General features: G+C 32.6%; 1 long non-coding RNA gene across 1 annotated transcript; it reads right to left on the bottom strand.

The window, feature by feature from the left end:
• Positions 1-518: 518 nt before the first annotated feature.
• Positions 519-12,575, bottom strand: LOC118761899. The gene is made up of 3 exons (XR_004997723.1): positions 12,499-12,575; positions 4,300-4,306; positions 519-529 (listed from the first exon to the last, which is right to left on the bottom strand). It is a non-coding gene; the product is annotated as an uncharacterized LOC118761899 (long non-coding RNA).
• Between the last annotated feature and the right edge of the window lie 1,746 nt (positions 12,576-14,321).

Genomic DNA, 14,321 nt, shown 5'->3' with positions numbered 1-14,321 from the left:
TCAGTCTTCAGGAAATATACTCATGCATTTTTAGTATTGTGGATATGTGTGTATATATATGTGTATGTACTTATGTATGTATATATGCATATATCCATCTTTGAATGTGTGCATTTATGCATGTGTGTATACGTGTATGTTTCTGGGTATATATCCATGAATCTATGTATTTATGTTTTGTATGTATTTATATGTGTCTGCTTGTACATAGTATATATGTGTATGCGTATATACACTCACACACACATATGCATATGTATGTATACATACACATTTATATATATGCGTGTGTGTATGTATATATATACATATATATATATATAGTTGTATGTATATATATATATATGTGTGTCAGTGTGTATGTGTATATATGTGTGTGTTTATGTGCACAAATATATATATATATATATATGAGAGCGTGTAAAAGCATATACATATACATGCGTATGCATACAAATGTGAGTACATGGATACACACACACTCACACACGCTCGTACACACACACACACGCACATACACACACACACACTTTTAGATACATACTCACTCTCTCGCACACACGCAAACTCAAACGCTCATACAAGCCGACATAAACACAATCAGCCTACGCGATTCCATTTACACTTACACAACCATTCACATCTACATATATAATTAGAAGTTACAGCAAAGAAAAAAATTCTTCGCTGTAGTTCTTGTTTTTAGTTTAACAAAGATAATTTCTCGTAAATGTTAACTACATAGAATATTCCTTGTTTCATATCTTTGGCTGTCTTTGAAATCTTCTTCTTGCCTCGAATGAAATGTTTTTCAGGGATTCTCTAGGATTAAAATTCCAGTCTTCGTGCATATTTTGGCTATAAAAAAAATTGTCCTTGATTATTTGCATACAAAATGTACTGCCTGATATGTAGTTATTCAATGTTGCTACATCCCCTTCCCGCTTTTCTACTTTCACTTTCTCTTATTGTTTTCCTCCTCCTCCTCCGCCTCCCCCTCTCTCTCATTCTGTCTATCTATCTATCTATCTATCTGCTATCTATCTATCTATCTAGCTTTCTATCTATCCATCTCATTTCCTTTTAATGAAATTTTGCATATCTTACACAGGTGTGTGAGTGTGTGTGTGTGTGTGCATATGTGTGTGTGTGCATCTGTGTGTGTGTGCGTGCGTATGTACGAGTGCTGTATGTCTACGTTACTATGTTTGTGTGGCTCTTTCGTTTCCAATGTGTATATACATGCATGTTTCTATACATACACACGCTCGTATTTATAATATACGTATATATATATATATGCATCTTTGTATATATTTTTACGTGTCTGTGCGCGTGTAAATATGTGTGTGCGCATGCGTGTATGTATGCTTTTTATATTTTTTTATCCAAAATTGCATGTTTCAGCCTTTATAATCATCCCTATTTCTATGCAATATTGGTGTAATTTTAATACACGTGCACACTCACTCACACATACACACAAACACACACACATAATAGCACATACCCTCAAAACTCACACATGCAAAAACCTCCGTACGCACACATATATAAGCTTATACGCATATATATATACTTAAAACATTCTTGCGCATCATGCATGTACGTTACATGTCTACACATATGCATCAATGATGCATATATATATATATATATATATATACATATATATATATATATTATATATATATATATATATGCATATATATATAATATATACATATATATATGCATTTTGCACGTATATATATATTATATATATATATATGTCTGAATATACATGTATATATACGTATATATATATATATGTCTGAATATACATGCATGTATATATATATATATGTATATATATATATATATATATATATATATATATATATATATATATATCATATATATACATGTATATATATATATATATATATATATTATATATATATATATATATCATATATATATATATATATATATATAGATATATATATATATATACATACATATATATATATACTATATATATATATATCATATATATATACATATGCATATACGCACGCACCTACACCCCGCATAGGTGTCTGTGCTTGAATACATGCATATATTACATATATTCATATGCATATACTGCAATGGTAATTATTATTATTAACAGCATCATCACATCATCATCATTATTATCATTTTCATATTAATATAAATACACTATTGATAATGCCGAGGTTGATGGCGTTGGGGCGGATTATAATTACTTATTTAGCCGGCATGGAAATGTGACTTTCATGTCCTTCTGAAGGGCAATGGGGACAAATCGAATGGAAAAATCGAAACCAGATTATGCATTTCTCTCACATATACGTGTATGCGCACAGACAGTTGGAATACATGTTATATAAGCATGTATATTTATGTATCCACTCATTTATGCGTGTGCATCTGTATGCGTGTGTCTATATATGCTCATATTATATATACATATATATATATATATAATATATATATATATATATATATGTACATATATAGGCACACGCATACACATGCACATGTATGTATATATATATATATATATATATATATATATATATATACACATACATATGTATATATATATATATATATATATATATATATATATATACATGTTTACATATACACACATATATACATGTATATTTACACATATGTATGCATACATACACATATCTTCATATACATATTACATATATACGTGCACAGCACACATACACATACTTTATTATATAAACTTTCATATATATATATATATACATACAGACATACATATGTATATATATATATATATATATATTATATATATATATATATATATATGTATATGTATATGTATGTATTTATATACATACATATATATCTCTGTATATGTGCGTATGTGTATTCATACATACATATACATGTATTCACAAACATACACATACATACATATATTATGTCTGGGTCTCCTGCTGTCTAGATGTGTATCTGTCTGCGTATGCATATATGAACCGTTTCAGTCAGTTGTATATAATTTTCTATGACAAACAGAATATAAACATGATTTTTTTTGTTATAAGATACAAGGACAACATTTTTTTTATAGGCTTAGTTGATATCATCGAATAAATCGATCTTAGCAATATTACATGGTCATATTTTATGGATAAACTTATTTTATGGATAAGAAACGCTGAAAATTTTTTCTCTCGTACCAATACACCAAAAGGTCACAGCACATAGTTGCGATATCACCATCAATGTTTGTGTGGTTTTGATATCACTAGCAACTACATTCATTCGAAAACATATATTTTAAGCTGTATAATTATTTCTTACAGCGGAACAAGGACTCACGTTTGGGCGTTAGAGACGTAGTCAATTAAACCAATATAAGTACATATTTGACTGGTACTTTATTGTATTGACTGGTCGAGGATGAAAGTGGATGTAGACCTCGTTATGATTTGAACTCAGAATGTTAAATACTGGAAATTGGTTTCTAACATAGATATAAATTTACAGATTTGTAGGATGGTGGGTACGGTGGATTTTATGGACTCAGTACTTCATTTTATTGATCCTGGAATTATGAAACGCAAAGTAGAATTCGATGGAGTTTGAACTCAGAACATCGAAACACAGAAACAGGTGTTACGCAACAAATTTTAGTACTTGACCGGCACTTCATTTTATTGATCCTGGAATTATGAAAAGCAAAGTAGAATTCGATGGAGTTTGAACTCAGAACTTCGAAACACAGAAACAGGTGTTACGCAACAAATTTTAGTACTTGACCGGCACTTCATTTTATTGATCCTGGAATTATGAAAAGCAAAGTAGAATTCGATGGAGTTTGAACTCAGAACTTCGAAACACAGAAACAGGTGTTACGCGACAAATTTTAGTACTTGACCGGCACTTCAATTTATAAACCGTAGGAATAATGAAAGGTAAAATGAAACTTTGATGATGCTTGACTTTCCAATATACTCGTATACAGACAAATACCACAAGTTTAGTGCTCTATCGATCCAGCCAATCCACTCCGATTAAATTATATAATAGTTTCTAAATTTTACGCAAGTACAGCAATTATTGAGGGGATGAGGTTTTATTTAACTGCTACTTTATGTTATCCACTCTATGTATGAAAACCAAAGTTGATCTCAGCGGGATTTGAATTCAGAACTTAAAGAAGTGTAATTTAAATGCTGAGACACCCTTTGGACAGGCACAAGTCCGGGCAAGGTTGTTTATGGAAGACCAGCAGTCGCCCATGCATACCAGCCTTCTCTCTCCACGCCACCAGTATTATCCAAGGGAAAAGCAACGGCCGATACAACTTGGCACCTGTGACGTCGCAACTCATTTCTACAGCTGAGTTAACTGGAGCAACGTGAATTAAAGTGTCTTGCTCAAGAACACAACACGCAGCTCAGTCCGGGATTCGAACTCACAACCTCATGATCGTAAGGTCGACGCACTAACCACTGTCCCATGCACCTTCACCATGCGCCTTAAATACCGCAAGACATTTTGTCTGACGCTCTTCCGATTTTGCAAATTGCACAGTCCTAGTTTCAGTTTCATAATCGAGTCTATTATTTCTATTTTGGTTGTTGTTGTTGTTGCTATGCATCAACTGCAACTCAGCTCTGATGGAATACACATATAATCAGCACTACTTGCCTATCTAGAATAGTGATTAACGCTTCCGATAAGGGAATCAACCAATGATGTCATTGGTAGTGTGTGATTTGTATATGATTTTGCTACTGTTATTCTAACATATACAGTGCAGTATATAAGAAATGGTGCGACACGGCATACTAGAGTGAACAGTGTTTTTTTTCATAGGGGGCTCTGCGACTACGCAGGCGCGATTGAGTGGTAAAAAACTTTGCTTCCCAACCACATGGTTCCTGGTTCAGTCTAACTGCCCCCAGTCAATCAAAGACTTGTGAGTGGATTTGGCTGGCGAGAACTGAAAGAACCCTGTCATGTGTGTATATGTATATAAACTTGTGTGCGTATATGTGTGGCCCTTTGAAATAAAGGTACAACAGAAACAGGAAGAGAGAGTGAGAGATAGTTGTAGTGAAAGAGTACAGCAGGGTTCGCCACCATTCCCTGCCGGAACGTCGTGGAGCTTTAGGTGTTATCGCTCAACAAATACTCACAACACCAGGTCTGGGAATCGAAACCTCAATCCTACGACTGCGAGTCTGCTGCTCTAAACACTGGGCCATTACGCCTCGACTCATATCATGTAAGCATAGAAACAAAATATCGTTCATTGAATGTGAGAAAAAATATTTTGAAAAGCGGTAACTAATTATAGAATGGAGAAAAACGCAAACAAATAAATGAAAATATCAATGTTTAAGCTTGATACACACTACAACAGCAGAAACACTGGCTAAGTCACCATAAGAGGGGGTTGTATTAATGAATTTGGTCACAAACCCCACCGTGTAGCAGCTGGCCACCTAACAGGTTCAGAATTTATTGAGGAGCGTCAGGTCTTGAATGAAATAGAACAAAAAGATGTACTACTATTCCTAAATCTGCTGAATGAATGACCATCTTTAAAATCTGAAGAAGAAGTAGTAAATAAATCCAACCCCACCATACACACCTCCATCGGTATCCCAAGGTGCGGACTCTGATGTCAAAATCATGTTATTTGTGGAAACGTACGTAGCTATGTATTATATATTTCCAAATTCCATCCTAGAATTATTGTTATATTATTTATCCTAAATTATATCGATATAACCGAGATGCAACCCAAAAAAACTGACTTTTAATTCGTATCGTTAGAAGGTACCCGGCATAATGGGGATCGCTAAGCCCCCAGAAACAACTGTTTTACTTGTAACACCTTTCTTCCACCCCTTTAATTTTGTTTGTCATTTGTACTCCGTTCAAGTTGGACCCATTAATATAAATATCTTTATATTTACACTTAACAATTCATCATCTGAAAGTCTCAGCTTTTTGCTTTCTCTCATTTTGCATGTATATATATATCATTCAACAGCGTTAGTAGTTGAATAATATTCTTAAGGCCGGAATTTATTCATACGCAGCATCTTTCAGAGCTTGTAGTTAATTCAGTTCTTAATCAATTTGAAAACTGTCAACATTTTTGAAGAGGACTGGTCCCTAGCTACATTTTAGCACAAAAAATATTGAGATTTGGTCCAGTAGAAAAAGTTTACATCAAAATTTGTAGCAACATTATAGGAGAGAGAGTAAGTAATGCCACCAATCAAGTTTAGATCTAAATAGCTGTTGTATTTATTTTAAAAGCAAATTATATTTGTCTTTGCTTCAATGATAGAAGAAAGCATGGGGAATTTCATAGTTTTGTTCTCATGCAGCAAAAATTCATATCAAAAATGTTAAGGTAAAATATTATGAAAAAAATATAAGGTAAAAAATTGGATTTAAGTATAATTAACTTTTTCATTTTAAAAACAAACTATATTTTAATTAAACTTAAACGATAGAAGTCAGTTCGAGGAATTTCATGGTATCAATCTCATGCAATGAAGTTTTAAAAGAATACAGAGTTATGAGTCTTTGTTTCTGGAATTTGAGAGTGATAATATTATTATTCAGGTCACTGCCTGGAATCGAACTCGGAATCCTGGCGTTAAGAGCGCGGCCTACTAACTCCAAGATTCCGAGTTCGATTCCAGTGACCTGAATAATAATAATAATGATAATAATAATAATAATAATAATGATAATAATAAGATGAGGGAAAATATCCGTCAATTGCAAATAATGTAAATAATGTAAGAAAAGTTTTACTTAAAATATTGCAGCTAAGGGTAAAATTTGAATATTAAAAATTATTCAATTTTAATTTACAAAGTAACTTTATAATTATAAAAGGTACCATCATTTTGTTAAAATATTGATACCCTAGAATACTTTCAAAATGAGGGCCAGAAGTACCTGTATAGCTAACGTTTTATGCAATGCAAAGTAGAATCGTATATATGGTCGGTAAATTCAATAGGCATTGGATCAAGTCTAAAAATGTGAAGACTTGACAATAACTCAAGAAAATTTTTCTGTGAATTTATTGTAATAGGTAGATTTGACTGTAATATATAACTAATTTTTGTATTATTCTATTTATTGTACACTATTATTATTTTACAACCTTCTAATTATTAATTAATAATTTTAAAAATGAATATTTTAAAGTGCAAAATTTTTTGAGTTGTTTTTTTAATTTTTAATAGAAGTAGCAAGTAGTAACAAATAGAAGTAATAATTTGTAATAAAATTTTTAGTTTTAGTAAGGCCAATATTTTCTAACTCTATTTTATTTGAAATTTTATCCTTAGCTGCAATATTTTAAGTTAAAATTTTCTTGTTCTGTACTTTACCAGATGTAATGAGTTATCCTGAACTTTTCCAGGAGTAATAACTTGCCCTGTAATTTTCCAGGTTTATAATCCTAAGAATATTATTTCTCTTGCTCACTATTTTCCATGTAGTACATATTTTGTTTTTCATACCTGAACTAATATACTTAATACTAGCAGTATCGCCCGGCGTTGCTCGGGTTTGTAAGGGAAATAACTATATAAGCATTTTTTTAGATGTAAAGTATTATAGCCATCTCAATATGGCTAACCACAAAGGGGTGTGTTACTGTAGCTTTTTAAATTCTGAGATTTAATAATAAATTTTTAGAGAGTTACTTCCCTTATATATGCCAAAAATGCATTAAAATGGGAAAAATTGATGGTAAATTATTTTTTAAATCGTAGACTCATCGTAGACGCGCGCTAATGCCCAGAAGGGCTCGATATGAATCACGACTATAAGATACCCGGTTTTGGTTAAACTACACCGCAAAATGTGGGAGTAGTTAGGAATCTAAATCGGTGGAGACAGACAGCACACAACCGTACTTTTATATATAAAGATATTTGATGTATGCAATTTGTTTATCCGCGCATAATTTCTTCTTTACCCGCTCAACTTGTGCACTCTTTTAGCCTTGTTTTTACCTTGTGGAATCGATCCACTAAATTGGAGTCTAAGTTTGAATCTTTTGAGCTCTACTGTCTTTATACGGAGAATTTTCTGGATCTCATGTGAAATAAATATGTATATATATATATAGTAAAAGCAATTAAGATTCAAGTGAGTTCTATTGAATTCACTTGAATGCGGTACTTAACTTAGATGCACCAGAAAACTATATGGTATTAACCATACAATAATGTGGGGTGATCATAAACGAGAAAAAAGCAACAAGAATGGATTAGTTTTTCAGTACAATTGTTTCATACGAAGACAAGCTTTATTAAAAGCTGCAAATATTGCAGCAAATACTAGTGTCCCGTACTCATCAGCCAAAACACATATGAGTTCTCCAAGCATCCTAGTGGGTGAGGCTACACTCATGAAGTATCGGAGATAGTTCTATAAAAAGCAAATTTAGAATGTAAGCATACTTCCAAAGTTCTCTAATGATGATGCAGTCTTATAACAGGCTTTAAAAAAGCTTGTTAGCTTCACAGAGAAGGTGAATCCATCCATATATTTATATATAGTTACTGCAAACATGAACAAAGAGGAAAAACACAACAACGCGAGGACGTGGAACAAGTATAGTCTTATTGGACGCTTAGAAAGTGTGTGTGTGTGTGTGCGTATGTATGTATCTATGTATATACATATACGTGTGTGAGAGGGGAATGTGTACAAAATGTAGGTAGAAAGATCACTCATTTAGTTGGATATTACAGGAAGACACATAACATTAAAGGATGATCTACCAAAATTATCAGTAACAGAGATCTTGGTACAGTTTTGTGAGGAGCATCATGGTTGAACCGCTGGCTGGAAATATATATGTGTATATATGTATGTATGTCCGGATGTATATATAGAGAGATAGATATATAGATAGATAGATAGATAGATAGATAGATAGATAGATAGATAGATAGATAGATAGATAGATAGATAGATAGATAGATAGATAGATAGATATACACATACACACACATTTATATATATATACATGAATACATATATATATATACATACATAAATACATATACATATATAAATACATATACATATATATACATATATAGCGAACAGAATTTTATTGTCTTTATTCTTCTCTACAAGCTGTTTATGGATGTGTCTGTTTCTCACTCACTCTCAGAGATAGATAACCAGATAGAGAATACATATATGTAGCTATGTTGCTAGCTATCTGTCTATCGATCTTTATATACACATATGTGTGTGTACGCATGTGTGTACGCGTGAGTATGTGTGTGACTTACATGTAGACAAGCGGCAGATTGTAGAAGAAACGTAGATATAAGAAGCAATAAAATGGCTGTATTTTCAGTAAGTTTTTATATAAACAGTTAACTCTTTGTTGTTTGGTCATAAATATAGAGTATCGTCTGGTAGGTCTTTGATGTGACAACTTTCTTGGTGATCGTCTTGACAGTCTGTTTACTGAGACCCAAGATACAAGACTCCCCACCCAAAAAACACCACCGCCATCATATTCATCATTATCATCATCATCATCATCATCATCATCAACTACTACAACAACAATATATCGTCAACAAGACTACTACTCCTACTACTACTGCTGCTACTGTTGCTGCTGCTGCTGCTACTACTACTGTTGTTGTTGTTGGTACTGCAACTACTACTAATTCTACTTATTATTGCCATTACTACAATTAGTAAATGTGGTGCGAGTTTTCGACCGTCTCTATCAACATATTAAAAAGAACTGCAAACTTTCCTTCAAATCATTCCTCAATGTTTTAACAGAAAGAAAGAACGGATATATATTTGTCATGGCGTAAGTCTTAGAATTACAGAATATCTGAAAATATAAGACGGAAATGCCGTGACCGGAATGTCTTTAATCATAGATCTTCTCGAATGGTGAGGCACAGATTAACTACCAGTACCACCGTTACCAATAACAACAACAACAACAACAACACTACAACGAACAAGAACAACTACTGCTACTGATGATGTTGATGATGTTGATGATGATGTTGATGATGATGATGATGATAATAATAATAATGATAGCAATAATAATAATAATAATAATAATAATAATAATAATAATGATATTAATAATAATGATTGAAGATAAAAATGTGACTATCCTCTGGGATTTTCCTGTCAAAACTGACAGAATGATCCAGGCTAATCGACCAGACATAATCATTAAAGACAGGGAAGACAATACTTGTAGACTAATGCATGTAAACGTTCCTACTGATAAAAATATATCTGTAAAGGTACTTGACAAATTGAGTAAATATAAGGACCTGGAAATTGAAAGACAAACGATTTAGTTTCTTAAAGTGAAAACTTTTCTGTGATTGTGCGCCCTAGGCATGATAAGAAAGGGATGTCAGGAACATCTAGATAATATCCCAGGAGAACCATGTCTCAGAGAAATCCAAAAGATTATGCTGACAAGTACTACCCACATCCTTAGAAAAGCTATCCATTTAAATGCCTGTGTTGTACTACATGAAGACATTTCACTCCTGTCCTTGCCACTCTCTCTGCTCAAGCTTTCAGTCATTCTGTAACACCTCTTATCCTTCACTCGCCCCAGGATGCTGGGTGTTTCGCCGCGGCAGGTGAGTGTAACAAATATGCAAATTAAAAGTAAATAATAATAATAATAATATTAATAATAATAATAATAATAATATAATAATAATAATAATAATAATAATAATAATAATAATAATAGTAATAATGATGATGATGATGATGATGATATTGTCCAAAAAAATGTGGATGAATCGTCAAAGAACAAAGACCTCAAAATTTGAATATTCAAGATATGAGGCATAAATATCCCTTAGCTAAACATTCGATAAAAAAACAGAACACCAATGGAATATTTTGTTCGGAATATTCCAAATTCTGTAGAATTATTGCATACCTGTGTAAGTGGCACAAGTCTTACATGTAAACATGGAAAAATGAATACATATACATACACACACACACATACACACACACACACACACACACACACACACACACACATATATATATATATATATATATAATAAGTCCTCTGTATTAACTTTAAAGATTTAGTCAACAGAATATATTTGTTAAGATATTGTATTTTTCGTTCGATTTTTATTGTAAAATTGCGTATTTCTTATATATTTATATTTTCTCACAAGCTTATATACGGTTATTTATTTATTTAATTATTTTATTGTTTTTATTTTCGACCTGAAGTGTTACTATTGTAACTGAATTGACTTTACTGTTATCAATTTGAAAATATAGCCACGAATTAGGAAATAATTATTTTCGAAATTTATTCTCTTATGAGGTTTTCACGCTGTCTACCTGACAATTTCTTGTTAAGTTTTCCTTATTAAGTAGTTGTCCTTAATTGCTATATATATATATAGCGAGAGAGAGAGAGAGAGAGATGTATGAATAGGCGCAAGCGTGGTTGTGTGGTAAGAACTTGCCTCCTAAACACATGGTTCCTGGTTTATTCTCACGGCGTGTCACCTTGGGCAAGTGTCTACGACTACAGCCTCGAGCCGATCAAACCCTTGTGAGTGTATTTGGTAGACCGTAACTAAAAGAAGCTCTCTCTCTCTCTCTCTCTCTCTCTTCTCTATATATATATATATATATATATATATATAGAGGAGAGAGAGAGAGAGAGAGATAGATAGATAGATAGATAGATAGATAGATAGATAGATAGATAGATAGATAGATAGATAGACAGATAGATATGCATATATATTTGTGTGTGTGTGTGTGTCTCAGTTCCTTCCTCCACAATCGCTTGACAACCGATGTTAGTTTGTTTACGCCCCCGTAAGTTGGCGCTTCGTCAAAAGAGTCCGATAAAATAGGTACTAGGATTAGACAGAATAAGTCCTCGTTCCGATTTCTTCGACTCAAGGCGGTGCTCCAGCATGGCCGCAATCAGATGACTGAAACAAATAAAAGAATATATCTATGTATATATGTATGTATCTATCTAAATATATATATCAAACCTCCCCTTACTGTCCACAGACCCCAAAGTGAATAATATTATCAATACGCATAAAATCCTTAAATGCAAAAGGCAACATAAATCTTTGAAAAAACTCTTAACAAATGCCAAACTTCACACACTACATCCACCCCATCAGTTAAAACATATTTACTTTCAAACAAAGAACAAAGTTTAAACTCAAGACCAACTTCTCATGTTCCTCCGAGAACCTCATCTACGTTCTCACATGCGACGGTTGCCAACAGAATTATGTTGAACAAACGAGCCTTCCTTTTCGTAGAAAAGTAGCGGTCCATAAAGAAGAGATAAATCTCCCACAATACCGTCAAATTCCACTAAGTAGCCACATAGACTCTTGCGCTAGAGATAAAAATCCCAAATTTCACATATTCCCTTTCTACCAATGAAAAGACAGAATCTCTACACAAGAAAGAATCAACAAGGAGAATCTTGGAAGTCACAGACTCTCTAGAGAAAACGAGTGGATAAGCTGGGAGTATCTTCCCGTGAAGTCGTTAGCTGTCATACCTGTATAGTGCCTAGTAATACCATCGGATCGGGTAAGGGTGGCTCTGTATACTACGGCAATTGAGAGGTAGGATCCTTCTAGAGGGCACATGGTGGGGTTTCAGCAGTTACAGGTTGGAGTTGGGGGTAGTGCGGGTGCATTTTTACGTCTGTTGATGCGGAAAATTTTAGATGCGATATTGACATTATGGGAACTGAAAAGTTTGTAATACCTGTGGCCTCTGGGGTAGTGTTTGATAATTAATGATAGAAAGCTCCTGGTGGAAAATTCTAGGTTGAAAGTGGGGGTTTTACCATATAATCTTCCTTTTCCTAATCCTTTTGGGGTGGAGAGAGGGCATCTGGCGTTTGTTCACATACGTGAGATCAGTAAACCGGCTTCTAGCCGAAGCATCGTTGTAGTGGGGGCAACTCTCTATTGGCCGATAGATTAGACAGGTGTTTTCCAATGCCTGAAATCAGGTTTGTAATTACATCGGGGGGTTATTTGAGCTCTTGTGGATGTATACGGTTTCCTCGTTAGGATTCCTTTACGGGTAATACTTGCCCATATATATATATATATTATATATTATATATATATATATATATATATATATATTATATATAGTATATATAATATATATATATAATATATATATATATATGTATGTATGTATGTATCTATTATATAAATATATATTATATATATATATATATATACTATGTATGTATGTATGTATGTATATATATAGATATATATATATATATATATATAATATAAATATATATATATATATATATATATATATATAATATATATATATATATATATATATAAATAATATATATATATTATATATATAATTATATATATATTATATATATATATAGAGAGAAGAGAGAGAGAGAGAGAGAGATAGATAGATAGATAGATAGATAGATATGCATAGATAGATAGATAGACAGATTATCCTCTATTGCGTTTTTGTTTCATTTATTATATTATATACACATATAGCGGCGTACGTACACACTTCGGTCTCTTTTGTGAAACCACTAAATTGCGGGGACGTAAACGCACCAACATCGGCTGTCAAGCGATGGTTGGCGGACAAACACAGGTACATACATACATACATAACATCATGATATATATATATATATATATATTATATAAATATATATACATATTAACACACACATATATAGATGTTTGTGTGTGTGTGTGTGTGTCTCTCTCTCTCTTCTCTCTCTCTATATATATATATATATATATCACACACACAAATGTAAGATATGTGCATATAGGTGTGCATGCGCGTGTCTGTGTCTGTGTATGTACAACAGTTAATGCCCAAATAAATATTATGTTTATGCTTCAAAGTACATATATAATAAAGCACAATCATTGTCTAAGTGGAGGGAATCTGTTTGTTTTCGTTGACCCCGCCAGAAATTAGGTTAACACTCTCCTTAAAATGAATGCATTGTATACTGTAGCCTTCGAAAAGACCAATGGTCACAGCTGGAATACTCTATCGTAATATGTCAGTTCGATCAACAGATTACTTCACGGCTAATCAATAAGAAGCACAACAACAATAACTGTTGTCGGAATAACAATAAAAAAACAACAACAATAATTACAACACCGATGACAATATCAACGACGAATTGGCGAGGAATTCTCTCCTGGATC

The sequence above is a fragment of the Octopus sinensis genome, unplaced genomic scaffold (genome assembly GCF_006345805.1).
Source record: "Octopus sinensis unplaced genomic scaffold, ASM634580v1 Contig18515, whole genome shotgun sequence".
In the NCBI taxonomy this organism is placed as follows: Eukaryota; Metazoa; Mollusca; class Cephalopoda; order Octopoda; family Octopodidae; genus Octopus; species Octopus sinensis.
The sequence above is the reverse complement of the archived record's forward strand: the minus strand, read 5'-3'. Positions and strand labels throughout refer to the sequence as shown.